This window comes from Chlorocebus sabaeus, chromosome 17 (genome assembly GCF_047675955.1).
Source record: "Chlorocebus sabaeus isolate Y175 chromosome 17, mChlSab1.0.hap1, whole genome shotgun sequence".
In the NCBI taxonomy this organism is placed as follows: Eukaryota; Metazoa; Chordata; class Mammalia; order Primates; family Cercopithecidae; genus Chlorocebus; species Chlorocebus sabaeus.
The window spans coordinates 41,385,462-41,405,815 of NC_132920.1; the positions used below are offsets into that span (position 1 = coordinate 41,385,462).

Consider the following 20,354-nt stretch of genomic DNA (forward strand, 5'->3'; position numbering starts at 1 on the left):
CACCAATGTTCTTTAAGTGAAGCTCAACATTTCCATACTGTAAGTGAACCCATCCCAATCTGCTGCAGTTGCATAAGTTCAATAAATTGAGAAAGGATTGGGTTCAGTCACATATGACTGAAAACCAAATAGCAGTGGCTTCAACACACAACTGTTTATTTTTAGGTATCATTTTAATTATGAAAATTCCCAAGAAGGCACAAAAGTATCTCACAAAAAAGAAATAATCGGCCAGGCACGGTGGCTCATGCCTGTAATTCCTGCACTTTGGGAGGCTGAGGTGGGCAGATCACCTGAGGTCAGGAGTTTGAGACCAGCCTGACAAACATGATGAAACCCCATCTCTACTAAAAATACAACAGATTAGCTAGGGGTGGTGGCAGGTGCCTGTAATCCCAGCTACTCAGGAGGCTGAGGCAGGAGAATCGCTTGAACCCGGGAGGCAGAAGTTGCAATGATCCAAGATCGCACCACTGCACACCAGCCTGGGAAACAAGACAAAACTCAGACTCAAAAAAAATTTTTTTTGAAGATAATTATACATATATCCCCTATGTAGCGTCACTCAGTTACATTTATTCTTGCCTTCCATTTTTTTTTTATTGGCAATACCATTCCATAGGTTGTGCTGTTTACTTCACATAGACTCAGAAAAAAATCTCTAGTGTCTAGATTCGTGTTTTGGGCAACACAAGCTGACAGCATTACTCAGACATCTGAGATCATAAAACCCAGCCGATGCCATCTGGGTATAAGTCCTAAAGGAAGTCTCACCTGATTCCACCAGAGAACATGATGGACAATATTCTTCACAGTATTGTTTGCAATATGGAGAAGTGAAGGCAAAACAGCACATGCACCCTGGGTTTGGAATGATACACTGTGGAATATGTACACAACGGAATAAGCACTGAAAAGTGGGCTGTGTATATGTACCCGGGAAGGAACAAAACGAATATATGAAAAAGGTCTATCACAATTTCTTACAGGTAAGTTAAAATACAGTCACAGAAAGAAAAGCTGCATGTTTTACAAGAATATATTCAAATTTAAGGTTACATATCGAATGTATTAGAGTGGTTGCCTCGGAGGGGAAGGCAGGTGGAAATAGGGAATGAGGATTAAAAAAAAAAAAGAAAGCAAAAGTGGTGCCTCTCACAGATAGGTGATGGTCATGTGGCAGGAGCAGAGATATACATGAAGAGACTTCTGTTTGATGCCTGTATTAGTCCCTTTTCATACTGCTATGAAGAAATACCCGATACTGGGTAATTTACAAAGAAAAAGAGGTTTGATGGACTCACAGTTCCACATAGCTAGGGAGGCCTCACAATCATGGCAGAAGGTGAAGGAGGAGCACAGGCACATCTTACATGGTGGCAGAGAGCATGTGCAGGGGAACTGGCCTTTATAAAACCATCAGATCTTATGAGACTTATTCACTGTCAGGAGAACAGGAAGGGAAAGCTCACCTCCACGATTCAATTACCTCCCACCAGGTCCCTCCCACAACATGTGGTGATTATGGGAGCTACAATTCAAGATGAGACTTGGGTGGGGACACAACCAAACCACATCAATGCCCCTCTCCAGAAAGAGCAAAAGAAAATGGTACTTTCTCTGTTTTTTGTTTGTTTGTTTGTTTTTGTTGTTTTTTTTTTTTTTTGAGCCTGTTGCTCAGGCTGAATTGCAATGGCGCAATCTCGGCTCACCGCAACCTCTGCCTCCCAGATTCAAACGATTTTCCTGCCTCAGCCTCCCGAGTAGCTGGGATTATAGGCATGTGCCACCACGCCCAGCTAATTTTGTATTTTTAGTAGAGACGGGGTTTCTCCATGTTGGTCAGGCTGGTCTCGAAACCCTGACGTCAGGTGATCCACCCACCGTGGCCTCCCAAAGTGCTGGGATTACCGGCATGAACCACCACGGCCGGCCAGAAAATGGTACTCTCTTTATGGTGGCCTTTTTCAGGGCTGGCATTCAGCTGCTATGCACTGGTACCCCAAATTGGTTGTTCCATGGCGGACCCCCATTCTGAGTAGTCAATCCCAGCCTCGCTATGTTACCTGGTTCGAAAATGACTGTGCCTCTTCTTGTTTCACAGATGTGTGCTCCTCTTGCGTTCCCCAAAACATTTATCTTTCTCCCACCATCAATTATTGTTAGTTCAACTTAATTTTCTCTTTTAGGCTATGAATCTCCTCACACATTAAATATACAAAATTTTGACCCCTGATGATCAGATTCCATTGAATGTTCTGGGTCCTGTTTTAGGCTGCTGAATCCACTGCTCTTGTCATTTTAAGGCATCTGATTTTTTCTTTTACTTCTAGGACTTCCTCAGTTTCCAGTCTGCTGATTACAGCCTTTCTTAGTTTCAATTTTATCGTTTATTTTTAAGTCATTTCTCTCTCATTTAGGGTGGAAGGGGAGGAGGTTGAGGGGATACATCTACCCTCTTGCTCAGTTGCCCCTGACACATTTCAGTTTAGAGGTTGAATTTAATTAAGCACAAGAGGAAACTGATAGGACTCTCGGGCAGACCACAGGCAACAAACAGGGAAAATATGAGAGATCCTGGAGACCTGCTGAGGTGGGGCTGAGAAAACCACAGAGTGCTGGAAACTAGCGCGGGCACAGCTGAAGATGCTGAGCTGGGCGTTGACCCGGATACAGAAACCCCCGCCCCACGTCTTCCCAATGGCGAAAGGCAGGGCAGCGGAAGTAGATGTAAGAGGGCTCCGGGCAGGGGTGAGGGGTCACCACTGGGGAGATCAGGGGCTGAAAGTTCTCGCCAATAGGCTTAGCGCTGGCCTTCCCTCACGGGGAGGTGGGGCGCAATGCTTAGGGCGGCTCCCAATAGCTCGGCAGGGGAAGAACTGGGATTCATCCTGGATCCGCGCTGTGGCTCACGCACCCAAGGGCCCTGGGGCAAGGCTGGGCTGATACAATCAGAAACCTCCGTCATTGCTGTCCTGAAATGTGGCAAGAGAAAGAAAGTCATGAATGCAGGTGATGCTTTCCCTGATCCTCTTTCCTGCCCCTTTGTCTCACCCTGTCCTTGTTACCTGTTCCTCCTCTTTCCCTCCTTTCTCCCTGTCACCTGCTTCCTTCACTGCCCCTTCCTGTCTCCTAAACCTTCTACCCAGGCATTCTCAGCTTTGTCCTCCTGGCCTTGTTTCTTTCAGGACAAAAACAGAGGCAGAGCCCTAGGATGGGACTCCTAGAAAGCCTCTGTCTTTTTCTAAGGTCTGTGTCTGCAGGAAGGCAGAGATTGCAAGAAAACACATATTTAAATTGGACTCAGCTGTCATTTTTCCTGCCTCTGTGATCTGTCTTCTTTTTTCTAGCCGTCTTTCTAGGAACAGCATCTGACTGCAGCTCCATTGCCCCCCAGGCCAAATCCAGGCCCCACTCACCTGTGGCACCTGCAGGTCAGGAACACAAACAGGACTCACAGCATCAGGGCCTTGGCCAGGAGGAGTCCACACAGCACAGAGACCAGGAGTTTGGGGTCAGCTGAGCCAAGGCAGATGGGGCACTTGATTTCCTGCAGGGAGGAAGGAGATAGGAGGATGGACTTGGGCCAGGATGTCACCTGCTGCTGCTGCGTCCCTTAGCCAGGCCCCTTGTGGCTGGAGCTGCTTGTATAAGGGCTCACCCTGAACTCACTGTGACACAGGGGTGTAGGGCAGGAGCCACAGAGGTCTCTGGGACTGAGAGGAGACCTAGGCAGAAGGAACCTCAAAGTCTTGAGTGGAGGAAAAAGCTGGCCAGGGGAAGAACAAGGGATTGGAGGTCAGGGAAGGGGAGGGATAGAGCCAGGGGAGCAGGAACTCTCCCTAACTAGGTCGGGTAGAACATGACTAACAGGAGCCTCCTAGGAATCAGAGCCAAGATATCACACCTGAAGGAATGAGGCCCAGACACTGCACAGGACCTGACTAGACGCTTAGGAGCAGTGACAGAGCACAGACCTAGACCTCCCGTCTGCTGGTGCCAGGGGTCCTCCCAGGTCCCCTCTGTGTGGCACCTACTCCTGGCCTGCCTAGCTCTGATTCTGGGACTACCCTGTCCTAGCAAATCTGCTTTTCTCTTGTGGCCTCAGTAGCTTCCTGCTTCAGTATTACTTCATATTTGGTAAAGCTAGTGAGTTCTTTTTATTTTCACTTTTTCATGGTTGATTTAGCTAGTCATGCATCATCTTTTTTTCATTTAATTTCAGAGTAAACTTTTCAAGTTCTTTACAAAAGTAAACTGAAGTTGTGTTTGGGATTGCATTTAAAGACTTGAATTTGGGGGAAACTGACATCTTTACAATGTTATTGCCTCTTCCAAAATCATGGATTATTTCTATTTATTCAGATCACCAGTCATTTTTTAGCATTTTGTAGTTTTCTCCAAATAGGTCTGGCTTAAATTAATTCTTTCTAGAAACTTAATGATTTTTGTCGCTGTAATGAAAACTATCTTAGGTTTCTAAATGATTATTTTTCATAGAGATCTATTTGTGATGTATGTCGGTTGATTTTGTCTCTGGCAACCTTGCTAAATTCTCTTGTGAGATTTAATCGTTTGTTGTTTCTCATTCTTTTTCTGGGTAGATGATACCATCATCTGCAAGTCATGACGTTTTTTCTCTTCTTGTCTAATCTTTATTGTAACTTGTTTTCCTTTCCTTCAAGCATTGATCAGAACGTCTAACGTCTAATATTATAGAAGACATTAATAGTAGCTGCAGAAATCCTGAATTTGTTTGTTTATGCTTTCTTCACTAAATAATGTTTATTGTAATCATTGCTGTACAATCTTTACCAAGTTATCTGTTCTTATTTCCATTTTATTAAGAGCTTTTTCATATAACATCAATGTGCTCAAGGTTCCCAAATGCTTTTGTACAGCAGTTGACTTTTTTCCCTGTAGTTTATGAATTTGGTTCACTTATATTAATAGATTTTTCTGAAGTTGAACAATCCTTTCTGTTTTGTGATAAAACTGTACTCGATCACGATACAGTCTTCTTTTTGATGCACTCTTGAATTCAGTTAGCTAATGGTAATTTGGGAATTGACTCCACGTGCGTCAGAGAAATAAACCTGTAATTTAGTTTTTTTATTTCCCCCTAACTGGTTTTGTGACTTTGATGACACTAGCCCCTTCAAATAACCTGGGCTGTTCTTGCTTCTTTTCTATTTTCTGCAACATCTTGTATGAAATATAAATCAAATGTTTCTTAAATGATTGAGTTACTTGTAAAACCAGGTGAGTCTTGAATTTTCTGTGAAGGTGGGGCTTATCTACCATTTCAGTTTTCCTATTTATTAATCTATTGAAATTTGTTTCTTCTCGTGTTAATCTTTGCAGTTCATGTTTTTTAAGGAATGTGTGTACTTCTAAGGTTTAAAACAACAAGATTTTGTTCAGGATTTATTTATTTTAAAATCTCTATAGAATGAGTGCATGGTTATTTTCTTCTTTTTCTTCAATTTGTTGTTATCATCTTCTTTTATCTTCATTTGTCTTGACAAGTATATGGCTATCTTTTTAAACTTTCAAAGAATGAATTATGACTTATACCTTGATCTTCATTTTCAGTCATTCGATTTATTTCAGCCCTTACCGTGATTCTTTCCCTCCTTTATGATTCTTTGTGCTTGCCCTGGTGCTCACGGTCCATCTTCTTAAGATGCTTCCTTAGCTCATTAATTTGAAAGCTTTCATGTTTTCCAACAAATATATTCAAAGCTACTAATTGATCTCCAATATTAACTATGCCCCATACTTTTTGATATGTAGTGGTCATATTATAAAAATATATTTTATTACATACTTAATAATTCACATATGAATGTATTAATAATTAGTTTTAAAAGTACTATTTTATCTTTACTTCTCTTATGCATTCTTAATGTTATTGCATTGGGTTTGGAGAATATATTTGGTGTCATACTGATTCTTTGGAATTTCTTCATGCTTCTTATATGTCTTCATACAAGGTGTCTTTTTGTAAATACATTCCTTGTATTTGAAAGAATGTATACTATCTGTTTTTAATTATGTATAGGGTTATAAACATGTGTATATCTACTTATACATGGTTAATATAATATAATGAATACTGTATTTTATAAAACATACATAATACATTTATATAGTTTAGAACAGTTTCAATCTGAAACTATGTATTTATATATTTGAAAATATTGTTTATTTAAAAGTATAATTTATTACATATTCATCCTATATTCTTATACATATCTTATATATAACACATTTATAAATATTATATGATGGCATAGTACCTGGAATTTATTAGTTATTTGGCTTAGAACTTAGATCCCTCTATTTAGTTTTGGTCTGATTGGTCTTTGCTCCTCTGAGAGGTATGTGAGCCTCCAACTACAATAGCTAATATTTACTTCTCCTTGCATTTCTGATAGTGTTGCTTCATATATTGCATGGCCGAAATTTAGGCACACATGCTTATGATGGCTCTATTTTCACATTCAAGCACATCTTTCATCAGTATATATAATGTATCTTTGTCTATTTTATAGACAAATTTATAGACATGATATTTTACCTTAAATTCTATTTTGTTCAATATTAAGAGTATCAGAACAGTGTATTTTGTTTCCTAATAGTCAAATGTAGTTTTCTAACTTTTTGAACTTTTTAAGATCTTTTTGTAAGTGTATCTATCTCTTATAGGTAATATAACATTGGAATTTTTTAAACTCAGAGTGTCTGTGTCCTTATTTTGTGAATTTAATCCACTTAAATTTATTGGAATTGCATTTATGTTAGGACTTAACTCTACCTTTTTATTTTATATTTCCATTTACTGTGCTTTATTTTTTTAAATTCATGTCTAACTTTCCTTTGCCTAGAGTTTTATTTTGCTGGATGAAAGGGTATACATTCTCTTGATGTAATCTGAAGACTCATATCTACGTGATTTAGTACGATTGCTACATTGAGCTTGTCTCATGAGACAAGTACCCAACCATCCTTTCATGGGCTTCTAGTGTCTCCTTGTAGTGTCTCCTTTTCACCCTCTGTTGATACTGTCTAGAACAAGGGTCCCCAACCCCTGAGCCACAGACCGTACCAGTTCCTAGCCTGTTAGGAATAGGGCCACACAACAGGAGCTGAGTGGTGCACAAGCGAGAGAAACTTCATCTGTATTTACAGCTTCTCCCCATCATTCGCATCACCACCTGATCTCCACCACTTCTGTCAGAGCAGTAGTGGCATTAGATTCTCATACTAGCACAAACCCTATCGTGAAGTGCGTATACCAGGGATCTAGTTTGCATGCACCTAATGAAAATGGAACACCTGATGATCTGTCACTGTCTCCCATCACCCCCAGATGGGACCGTCTAGTTGCAGGAAAACAAGCTCAGGGCTCCCACAGATTCTACATTGTGATAAGTTGTATAATTACTTTATTATATATTACAATGTAATAATAATAGAAATGAAGTGCATAATAACAATAATGAACATGAATCCTGAAGTCATCCCCCTGTCCTAGTCATGGAGAACTTGTCTTCCATGAAACCAGTCCCTGGTGCCATAAAGGTTGGGGATCACTGGTCTAGAATGTTATTTTTCAATGATCATGAATGCACTTTCTCTTATTCTTCATTTAGCTTCTACCTGCATTTTATATGAATCAAAAAATATAAAAATAAACATTCCCAAGATACTGGGCACACTTACTCCCTCACCTCTTGCAGCATCTCCAGGGTTTGTTTTTCATCCTAACTGAGTCCTTCCTCCAGGAGTATTTTCAATGGGGATCTTTGCATGTGGCAAACCTTCTGAGGCCTTGAGAATCCAGAGGTTTTATGATTTCACATTGGAGTGACAATTTGGCTGAATACAAAACACTGGATACAACGTTTTTCTTTAGTACTTTAGAAATATTACTCAATTGTCTTCTTACCTCTAGTGTTCCTCTTAAGAACTCAGAGGGAAATCTAATCTTGTTGCCTTGTAGGTGATCTGAAAGCCTTCAGACTTTTCCCTGTTTTTGATATTCTTCCCTTTTACATATGGGACTAGAGGTGTTTTTTGTGTGTTTGCTGTTTTCCCCTCTTTGGCAATTTATGAATCTTTTCAATGTGAGGTCTTTCCTTCTTCTATAGTTTTGAAAAGCTTCCCTATATTCTTTCTTCAAATACTTCCTTCTTTCATCCTTTATCTCTCACAGGGGTTCTTGATACCAATACATTAGTACATCTACTCTTCTCCTTCATGTCTCCTAACTTCTCTATGATTTTTATTTTTTTTATTTATTTTTTTAATTTATTTTTTATTATTATACTTTAAGTTCTAGGGTACATGTGCATAACGTGCAGGTTTGTTACATATGTATACTTGTGCCATGTTGCTGTGCTGCACCCATCAACTCGTCATTTACATCAGGTATAACTCCCAATGCAATCCCTCCCCCCTCCCCCCTCCCCATGATAGGCCCCGGTGTGTGATGTTCCCCTTCCCGAGTCCAAGTGATCTCATCGTTCAGTTCCCACCTATGAGTGAGAACATACGGTGTTTGGTTTTCTGTTCTTGTGATAGTTTGCTAAGAATGATGGTTTCCAGTTGCATCCATGTCCCTACAAAGGACACAAACTCATCCTATTTTATGGCTGCATAGTATTCCATGCTGTATATGTGCCACATTTTCTTAATCCAGTCTGTCACTGATGGACATTTGGGTTGATTCCAAGTCTTTGCTATTGTGAAGACTAATAAAGAAGAAAAGAGAGAAGAATCAAATAGATGCAATAAAAAATGACAAAGGGGATATCACCACCGACCCCACAGAAATACAAACTACCATCAGAGAATACTATAAACACCTCTACGCAAATAAACTAGAAAATCTAGAAGAAATGGATAATTTCCTGGACACACTCTTCCAAGACTAAACCAGGAAGAAGTTGAATCCCTGAATAGGCCAATAGCAGGCTCTGAAATTGAGGCAATAATTAATAGCCTACCAACCAAAAAAAGTCCAGGACCAGATGGATTCACAGCTGAATTCTACCAGAGGTACAAGGAGGAGATGGTACCATTCCTTCTGAAACTATTCCAATCAATAGAAAAAGAGGGAATCCTCCCTAACTCATTTTATGAGGCCAACATCATCCTGATACCAAAGCCTGGCAGAGACACAACAAAAAAAGAGAATTTTAGACCAATATCCCTGAGGAACATCGATGCAAAAATCCTCAATAAAATACTGGCAAACCGGATTCAGCAGCACATCAAAAAGCTTATCCACCATGATCAAGTGGGCTTCATCCCTGGGATGCAAGGCTGGTTCAACATTCGCAAATCAATAAACATAATCCAGCATATAAACAGAACCAAATACAAGAACCACATGATTATCTCAATAGATGCAGAAAAGGCTTTTAACAAAATTCAACAGCCCTTCATGCTAAAAACGCTCAATAAATTCGGTATTGATGGAACGTACCTCAAAATAATAAGAGCTATTTATGACAAACCCACAGCCAATATCATACTGAATGGGCAAAAACTGGAAAAATTCCCTTTGAAAACTGGCACAAGACAGGGATGCCTTCTCTCACCACTCCTATTCAACATAGTGTTGGAAGTTCTGGCTAGGGCAATCAGGCAAGAGAAAGAAATCAAGGGTATTCAGTTAGGAAAAGAAGAAGTCAAATTGTCCCTCTTTGCAGATGACATGATTGTATATTTAGAAATTCTCTATGATTTTTAAATCTCCAGTTCTTTCCAGGACCTTCCATGAGAATTCCTCACTCCTCTTCCTGCTCACTGTCCAGCCACAGCCATCCTTTATCACATACGTTACAGTCTATAATATTTTTTACAACTATGATTGCCATTTGGCTCCTTTTTTCAATGGATCTTCCTTATGATCCAAGTTAGAAATGCAAAATGCTTGTTCCGCAGTGCCACAACAAATAGCATTCGATCATTAATTTTCTCAAAAAGGTAATTTTTACTTTCTGCAGAAAGGGCGGGCACTTCTTGCAGATGAAACAACGGCTGCAGAAAGGGTGCTCCTTGCAGATGAAACAACAGCAAGAGCACACCTGGACAGGGGAGGGGCAGGAGTTCTTATTCCTGATGCAGGTAGCCCCTACTACTGTGTCATTCCCCTAGTGGCTAGGGTTGGACCGCACCCTCTAAGCTAATTCCGATTGGCTATGGAGAGGGGAGGGGTATGAGCCAGAGTGGTGGGGTGAGTAGTTTGGCAGGAAGGATGGTTAGGGATGGGTAAGTAAAGGTGACTTAGGTCAGAACAGGTAACAGGGATGAGTCAGGATGGAGCAGGTGACCAGGGGAACAGATGTGAACTATTGAGTTAGGGCTGGCGGGAAAGTTCTTTACTGAAACTAGAAGCAAGGGGCCCGAAGAGAACCAGGAAGTTAAACTTTAAAATGGAGAACCAAAGAATAAGAGAGCTGGCCATACTGACATGCTGATTCTTATAACAGAAACTTGGGGTTCACTATATTTAACAATACACATAGGTCATGTTTCCCCTCACCCCTTTAGCCAGACTGATCACAGGTACTTAAGTTCCTGTGGGATGGGCAGTGCCCATAGTTCTGCTTCACTGGTTTCTATTTTTGGGTGTGTTGCCATTCTTTTAAGGTAGTGCTTCTACTAAGAAGCCTAGTTATTTTGGCTTGTGAATTCAGATTCGCCTAGGCATATTAGATATGAATCTGGTAATGGGGAAGAACAAAGGCTAAATCCTCTGTCTGTTGAGGGTTAAAAGTGAGAGGGGAAGAGCCCTAGAGCAGCAGTCCCCAACGTTTTTGGCACCTGGGACCTGTTTTGTGGAAGACAATTTTTCCACTGACCAGAATGTGAGGGGCGGTTTCAGAATGATTGGAGCACATTATATTTATAGTGCACTTTCTTTCTATTATTATTGCATTGTAATAGTAGTGACAGATCATTAGCCATTCAATTATCATAAGGATCATGCAACCTACAACGTTCACATGCACAGTTCACAACAGGGGTTGTGCTACTATGAGAATCTAATGCTGCCACTGATCTGACAGGAGGCAGAGCTCAGATGGTAATGCAAGCTATGAAAAGAGGCTGTAATTCAGATGAACTTCACTGGCTTGCCACTCATCTCCTGCTCTGCAGCTCAGTCTCTGACAGGCTTGGGGACCACTGCCCTAGAGCACAAGACCCAAGGACAAGCTGCCATGCTTGTCCTCTGGTTAGGGCTTCACCTTCAAACTCCCTGAGAGATAGTCTGTTTGTAATCCACCCGTGCTGGAGTTTGCAGGAGGAGAGGGCTAGGGAGCAAATGCTCTGGCAGTTGGTCGTCTATTTTCATCAGTCGCTCATGGCTTTTGCTGTGCTCCATGGTCCCCTAGAGCACCTGTGACCTAGTCTATTGCAGCCTATTCCTACAGTGAAGGGGAGGCCGTGATGGCCTCAAAACCCATGACTACAGGGATAAAAGCAGAATTTAAGAGTATTCCTCTCATCTTTCTCTGGCTGACTTCTCCAGCCACCATCTTCTCCAGGCTGCAGTCACTCTATTCACACTCACCCTTCAACACACCAACACGGCCTCCAGTTTCCACCTTTTCTGGGTTCCATTTTGTCTCATTGCAGAAATCCATGTTGAACTGTCTTTTCCGTGGTTCCTCCACAATTAACAACCTGCATCCTCTTCCCCTTTCCTCTCTACCAAACTTGGAGTCATGGCCTCAGGGCTCCACAGCTGTAACCTATGCCCCAACCCACCAGAGAAGGATCCTTGGGTGCCCTGGACCTGATTTCAGGGTTCAGAAGCTAATCAGGCCCTCCCTTCCCAAGACCTCCCTCCCATTGTTAAAACCTGAACTGAGGCCTGAGGTCTCCATACCCAGCTAAAGTTAAGTCTGGCACTGTCTTCTCCATGTTGATGGGAGGCCAGGGGCAGGAGGACACGTGTGCGAGGTGTTCCATGTGGACTCCCCTCTGGGGACACCCGCCCAGCATCGCGAGAACATGGCGATCTTCTGATCACATCAGATAGTGCATATTTCTCTTCCTGGGAGTCAGTGGGCCCTGAAGGTAGCTTCCCACTGACCCAGGCCCCAAGAGATCAATCCTCAGAGGTAGTCCTCCCTGGTTTCCCCTTCCGTGAATCTGAGGCTCCCAAGCTGCCTGGTGACCCCTCTAATCTCCCCACACCGAGGCCTCCAACCTACCTGTGCTTGTTGGGAGCCAGAGGACGGTTCACATAGGAGACATTGGGGCTAAAGAAAAAAGACAGCAAATAATGACTCTCTAGGAGCCCAGAAGACAGCAGGGTCTACCCCATACATGAGAGGAGGTAGGGACCCAGAGCCAGACCTTCAGGATGTCTTAGGCCAGGAGTGTCCTATGCCTAAGATCTGCGTGACAGAGCTGTTGCTGTGTGTGTGTTAGTGTGTGTGTGTGAAAAGAAGAGTTGTCGGTGTGCCTGTGTAAGACAAAGAGAAACGCAGAATGACAGAGAGACTGTGTCTCTGTCCAGGGATCTCTGGGGGTATCTTCCCAACAATTGAGGCCAGGATGTGCCGAGTGAAGGAGAGGTGAGAGTCCATGACTGGGGACAGGATCTTTGCTCCCCTCAGACCAGAGCAGAAGACCTGGCAGGATGGGGGATGATGGAGGCATGGGAGTGGGTGCATGACATTTCCTTCAGGTCCCGGTGGGTGCGGGGGGCACAGAGTTATTTCCTCAAGAAAAGAGCTCACTTGGAAACACCTCCAGGCTGACATCTCTAAGAAAAGTGATGAAGTTTTTGAAAGTGTTGTAGATTTCACACCAGTAGGATCCCGAGTCCTCCTTCAGCTGAATCATGGTGATTTTGAAGAAGCTAGCATTGGGCTTGTCCAAGATTGTGTAACGAGACTTCTGGACTGCTGTCCGTGGCTTGGAGCTGGTGACCAGTAAGGAACACAGATTTGGAGATATCTCCTGACACCAGGATTTGGGCTAATAGGACCCTCGGAGATGTCTCCTGACAGCAGGATTTGGGCTAATAGGACCCTCTCTTGGGTGAGTACTGGCATTGCAGGAAAAGGGTCTGTCTTGAGTGTTTGTGAATTTCTTCAGGCATGGCGCCCTTTACCCAGGAACCTGCAGAAGGAAACCTAGGTCAGAGCTCTGGAGGGATCCAACCTCTCCCATCACAGTCTGGGGAAGGGGAGAGGGAACTACTTCTGATGCTCACACCTAGAAGAGGGCCCCTAAATTCTTTCCTGTGGTCACAGAGCCACGCTGCTCCCTGCCCCACTCATTCTTCATCCCACTCCTTACACACCCTGCCCTCTTTCCCTCCATGTCACCTGAGGCCAGGAGCAGCAGCAGCACAGGTGGGAGTAGCAGGTGTGGACTGCCCCCAGGACATCCCAGCCCAAATCTGTTTCTGATAGTGGAGAGGAGAAAAAGGGGAGTCCTCTCAGGAGAAGGAGGCAGACACTGAGCCTGATTCTGCCCCAGGTTCCCAGTGTCTCTCAGCTGGGAAACTGAGGAAGGTCAATGCCTTGCTGGGGAATTGGTCGGCCTGGGAGGGTGGGCTCTGCAGACCAGGGGAGGAGGGCAACCAGGCCTTGACCGGGGCCACCAGCTACAGGGTCTGTCTCTGGGCCTGGTCACCTCAGCCCTGCTGCGTTGCTCTGCCACCTTTTGCTGAACTTCTCCCCGTGTCTGCTGCTTTACTCCTTTCAGCCCATCATACTGCTTCTCTGTTGCGGGGTGCAGCTCTCAGCATAGCCAAGCATAAAGCTGGCAAATAAAACTGGGGTCATCCCTCTTTCTTTCTCTCTATGCACTTCCTATAAGTGGTCAGGGCCCTTGGAGGCATGACCAGGCTCCTGAGTCCTTCTGGTCTCAACCATGGTGGGTCGATGATGAGTTTTGACCCTGGGACATTTTGTAGAGGGCAGATTTTAATCCCAGGAATTATAAGATGTTCCCTAGAAATGGTGGGGCCAGGAGAACAGGGAGGAAAGAGAGTGCTGGTCAGGGATATTTGGAGGGGAAGGCAGGCAGGAATGGATCAGTTATGGGAGCTCGGGATCATCTCAACCAGTGCTTGTTGGATGAATACATGAGTGGATGAAAGAGGAGAAATGAAAAACCCTGTCATTTCAACATGTCTATAAAACGTGTAGAGGAAGAAAATGGCCAAAATGAGAGCTATCTAGCAACAAAATCAAGTGATACTGGGTTACTACGCAGTTTGTAAAATAAATTTCTAGTCCATGCTGATGTAAGTAAATGGCTGAATAAAGAACTGGGAGAGAATAGACAAATATCCCATGCATAAGGATTCTGCCATGTTCAGAATGTTGGTGTTCCCCCTCTTCATATGTTCAAACTTAATTTCCATGTAATAGCAGCAAGAGGTGGGACCTTGTGGGAAATTCTTAAGTCATGAGGGCATCACCCTCAAGAATGCAATTAATGTCCTTATACCAGAGATTGCAGGAAGCAGATTTGCCCTGTCTGCCATGTGAGGACAGTGTTCATATCTTCAGCCAACTGAGGATACGCAAGAAAGTGCCACCTTGGAAGCAGAGAGCAGCCCTCAGCAGACACCAAATCCACTGACACCTTGATCGTTGACTTCCCAGCCCCCAGAACTTTGAGGAAGAGATTTCTATTATGTATAAAGTCCCCAGTCTAAGGCATCTTCTCATAGCAGCCTGAAGGAACTGAGAGATTGCAAACAACTCTTATAGGTTCTGCTCTCAAGGGGGAGCATAAATTCCCACTGCTAAAGCGTGGGCTGTGCAGGTGACTTTCCTCCAGAGGACAGCATGGGGAAGGAGGAGAAGAGTAGCTGTACAGTGGAGAAACCTCACGCTTACTGTGGCAGCCAGGCAACCAAGATGCAGACCCACAGGGATAACTCTGGTTGTTAGAATGTGTCATTGACTTGATGTGATGACAGGGTAATTAGCTGTGCAGACTCCTTCCCCAAAGCCACTAGCCCCAGGAGAAAAACATCAAACAAATTCCACATGAGGGACATTCTACAAAATACCTGAGCAGTATTCCTCTAAACTGTCAAGGCCATCAAAACTAAGAAATAATTCTCAGAAACTGCCATGGATAAGAGGAGCCTAAGCAGACATGAAGACTAAAAGCAATGTGGTGTCCTAGGTGGGATCCTGGAGCACAGAAAGTACACGAGGTAAAAGCCAGGGAAATCTGAATGAAGGAAGGACTTCAATTAATAAAATCTACCACAGAAACAGAGTAGAATAGCATTAGCAGAGGCGGGGGATTGGACAGACTGGGTAGGTATTGTTGAAGAAACACAATTTAAGTTAGACAGAAAAAATAAAGAGATCTATCGTACTGTATGGTGACTGGAGTTTATAACTATGAATTATACACTTGAAAATGACAAAGAGAATAGATTTTTTTTAAAACATGAAATAGAAACTAACTTTATTTCTCTGGAAGAAGCAGGTACCAAATACTGGGGCAGCAACTTTGCTGACGGGAAAACATGGAACCTCACAGGGAAAGAGTTGGGTCTAAGTGGAGACACTGATGCCCCTCCAGTGAGGGTGCCCCTTTGTCTCCTTCCAGTCCTGGAGCCTTAGGTCCTGTTCCCTGCCAGAGAATGGTCTGGCACCCTTTCTCTGCTTCCTGAGCCACCTCAGGCTATTTCTAGGCACAAGATCCCAAGCCAGACAAGTTCCATATGAGTTCATGGTGTGGCCACAAGTCACATTGTGCCTGACACCCCAACTGCCTTCCAGGTGGAGAAGTTGATCTTGGGCTCTCAGATGAAGATCCTAAGAAGGCAGAGGAAGTTTTGCCTCCCTGACAGTGCCCATCATCCATCCAAATGGCCTGCACTGGCAGGCCAAAGACAAGACCCTCGTGGAGGAGATTCAGGGTAAAGGGCAATGGGACTGAAGCACTAAAAACATAGAAACTCTTTCCTTGAGAATAAATATTTAAAATGTGATGTTTTTTCTCTTTCATACAAAAAACAGCTTTAAATAAATGGAAACTATCAGCCAAAATACTTAGGTGTCAAAGCATATTGTACTATAAGATGTTTAATCTGTATCAATAAGAAGCTAAATTTGTAATGAGGAACTGAACACTTTGTTAGCTGACCAGTTTTGTTGAAGCAAAAGTCTATGAAGAAGCATCATCCTACATAATTTTCTGTGATAGTGGAAATGTTCTCTCTCCCTGTCAGTCATCATAGCCAGTAACCATGTGTGATTGTTGAGCACATGTCATGTGGCAAGTGTGACTGAGGGACTGAATGTTTCTTATTCAACTCTGATTAATTTACTCTTTACTTTTTACTTTTTTTTGTAATTAAGACATGATTATTGTACATATTTATGGAGTATGTAGTGATGTTTTGATACATACAATGTAGCGTGATCAGATCAGGTTAATTAGCACATTAATCATCTCAAACATTTATCATTTCTTTGTGTTGAGAGCATTCAATATTTTCTCTCTAGCTATTTTAAAATATATATTATTGTAACTAGTCATTCAACAGTGGTATAGAACACTAGACCTTATTCTTCCTCTCTAGATGTAATTTTGTATCCTTTAACAAATCTCTGCCTAACCCCCTTACCCTTTTCCTCACCATTCTCAGCCTCTAGTAACCTCTATTCTATTCTTTACTCCAAGAAATCAGCATTTTTAGCTTTCACATGTTGAGTGACAATATGCTGCATTTTACTTTCTGTTACTCCCTATTTCATTTAACATAATACCTTCCAGGCTCATCCATATTACTGCAAATGATGGATTTTATTCTTTTATGGCTGAATAGTATTTCATTGCACATTTATGCCACATTTTCTTTATCCATTCATTTTTCATTTGGGTTGATTCCCTATCTTGGCTATTGTGACTAGTCCTGCAATAAATGTGGTGGTGTAGATGTTGCTTCAGTATACTGATTTCCCTTCCTTTGGGTACTTACTCAGTAGTGGGATTGCTAGATCATATGGTAGTTCCATTTGTAGATTTTTGTGTTACCTCCATACTTTTATCCACAGAGTCTGTACTAGTATACATTCCAATCAACAGTGTATAAAGAGTTCCTTTTCTCCACATTCTTGTTAGCATTTGTTATTTTTAAAATTTTTTTATTTGTTTATTTTTTGATAATAGCCATTCTAACCTGACAGAGAAGATATCATATTATGGTTATGATTTGCATTTCCCTAATGATTAGTGATGTCAAGTCATTTTTTGTTTATTTATCGACCATCTGTATGTCTTCTTTTAAGAAATGTCTGTTCAGAGTGGCAAGTTGGATAAAGAAGCAAGACCCAACTGTATGCTGTCTTTAAGAGACCCATCTCACATGCAATGATACCCATAGGCTCAAAGTAAAGAGATGGAGAAAACTCTACCAAGCAAATGGAAAACAAAAAAAGCAGTGGTTGCTATTCTAATTTCAGACAAAAGAGACTTTAAACCAACAACAATCAACAAAGACAAAAATGGCCATTAGCTAATGGTAAAGGGTTCAGTTCCAGCCTAAATATATATGTGGCCAACATAGGAACACCCAGATTCTTAAGAGAAATTCTTAGAGACCTATAAGCAGATTTAGATAACCATACAGTAATAGTGGGAGACTTAAACACCCTACTGATAGTATTAGACAGATTATTGAGGCAGAAAACTAACAAAGATATTTGAGACCTGAATTTAACATTTGACCAAATGGACCTAACAGATATATACAGAACTCTCTACCCCAAAACAACACAGTATACATTCTTCTCATCTGCCCATGGTGCATACTGTAAAACTGACCACACAATTGAACTTAAAACAATTATCAGCAAATTCAAAAAAACTGAAATTATACCAGCCACACTCTCAGACCACAGGGCAATAAAAATAGAAATCAATACTAATAACATCACTCAAAACCATACAATTTCATGGAAATTCAACAACCTGCTCTTGAATGACTTTTGGGTAATCAATGAAATTGATGCAGAAACTAGGGAAGTCTTTAAATCTAATGATAACAAAGATATACCAGAATTGCTGATATGTTAAACCAGCTAAAGCATTGTTAAGAAAGAAGTTTATAGTGCTAAACACCAACATCAAACAGTTAGAAGGATCTCAAATTTACAACCTAACATCCTACCTAGATACACTAGAAAAATAAAAGCAAACCATCCCCAAAGATAGCAGAAGACAAGAAATAACCAAAATCAGAGCTGAACTGAAGGAAATTGAGATGCAAAAGACCATACAAAAGATGAACAAATCTGTCATTTGCAGTAATATGGATGAGCCTGGAAGGCATTATGTTAAATGAAATAGGGAGGAACAGAAAGTAAAACGCAGCATGTTCTTACTCAGATGTGGAAGCTAAAAATGCTGATCTCATGGAGTAAAGAGTAGAACAGAGGTTACTAGAGGCTGACAATGGTAAGGAAAAGGGTAAGGGGGATAGGCAGAGATTTGTTCAAGGATACAAAATTACAGCTAGAGAGGAAGCGTATGGTGTTCTATACCACGGTTGCATGACTATAGTTACAATAATATATTATATATTCTCAAATAGAGGATATTGAATATTCTCAACACAGAGAAATGATAAATGTTTGAGATGATGGATATGCTAATTATCCTGATCTGAAAACTCTACATTATGTGTATCAAAACACTATGTATTCCCACAAATATGTACAATTATTAGGTGTCAATAACAAAAACAAATAAAAAGTAAAGAGTAAATTAATGAAAATTGAATAAAAAATAAACATTCAGTCCCTCAGTTACACTTGCCACATGACAGATGCTCAACAACTGCATGGCTACTGGCTACAATGATGGACGGGGAGCGAGAACATTTCCACCATCACAGAAAATTATATAGGATGTTACTGCTACATATAGGATGGCATGCTTCATTGAGGCATAGACTTCTGCCTCAGTATAACTGGCCAGCTAATAAAGCATTCAGCTCCTTACTATAAATTTATCTTCTTATTAATACAGATTAAACATCTTATAGCACAACATGCTTTGACACTTCCTGAGTGCTTTGGCTGGTAGTTTTTATTTCTTTAAAGTAGTTTTTCCTCTGAAAGGGAAAAAAATTGTATTTTTGATCTTTTGTCTCAAGGAAAGACTTGCTATTTTTCTTCTTCTTCTTTGTGTGTGTGTGTGTGTGTGTGTGTGTGTGTGTGTGTGGGCACCTCAGGCTCTTTGTCCTTTATCCCCTGAGTCTCCTCCATAAGGGTCATATCTTTGGGCCTACCAGTGCAGGCCATTTGGACAGATGATGGGCACTGTCAGGGAGGCAAAACATCCTCTACCTTCTTAGGATCTTCATCTCAGAGCCTGTGAATTAAACTAACAAAAGGCAGATCAATAGGAGGAAAAGCATACAATTTTTATTAAGATTTATGTGCATGGGAGTTCACAGGAAAGAAATGAAACTCAAATAAACAGTTAGAACCAGGGGTTCATAGACCATTTTACAATTGAAAAGGGGAACTGGGCTTCAAGGGGCAACCTATCTTTGGAAGTGACTAGGAAATCTGTGGGGGGAACTAATGACAGACAAGGGCTAATTTAGCAAGATGTTTATGCAAACTCCTCTCAGTGTTGACTCTCCATCTTTTATGAGTGCTGTTCTACTCCAGAAGTGGGGGACACATCCAAAAACGGAATTTTATGCTCTGATTATAGGCAGATATGGGGAGGGCAGAGAATTTTGCTTGGACCTGCTGGTTCACACTTGTCTTCAGCTCAAAATCATCCTTATGCTGAAGTGGCATATTTTGGGATAGTATATTCCAGAAACCTTAAGGACATACTGCCTGAAGTCAGGGTGGATGGAGCAGCTCCGCAGTGGGTATGCATTGGGTATGTCTTCGAGGACCAGGTTCAAATGCCCAGCACAGCTGTGACATTCTCTGTGAAATCTTGGGCATGTCCGTGCCGCACTCTCCAACTCAAACTCCACAGTGAAAAGGGAAGGAGGCTGGAGATGTGCTCTGTGGCCCCTTCCATATCAGACCAACAAAAACGCAGGGACAACACCACAGGGATGAGCAAGGCAGGGCTCTGGAAGTGAGAGAAGCTGTCCTGGCCCACAGGGAATGGACAGTGTGGCTGGAAAGGAAGAGTGTGCACTGTAGGGTAGCAGTACAACATGGCACAGGTTCAGGAGCCATAGCGTGCAGTCAGCCACTAAGTACTCATGGGCATGGGGATGTGCAGGCTGGAGTCATCTACATTAGCTTCAGCAAGAGGAGCTGCCATGTGACCCCACTCATGTGAGGTTAGTTTACTGGGAA

The 20,354-nt window shown here is 42.1% G+C and overlaps 1 pseudogene; it reads right to left on the reverse strand.

Annotated features, from left to right (window-relative positions):
• Positions 1-2,889: 2,889 nt before the first annotated feature.
• LOC119626746 (trem-like transcript 4 protein) lies at positions 2,890-13,709 on the reverse strand (annotated as a pseudogene).
• Between the last annotated feature and the right edge of the window lie 6,645 nt (positions 13,710-20,354).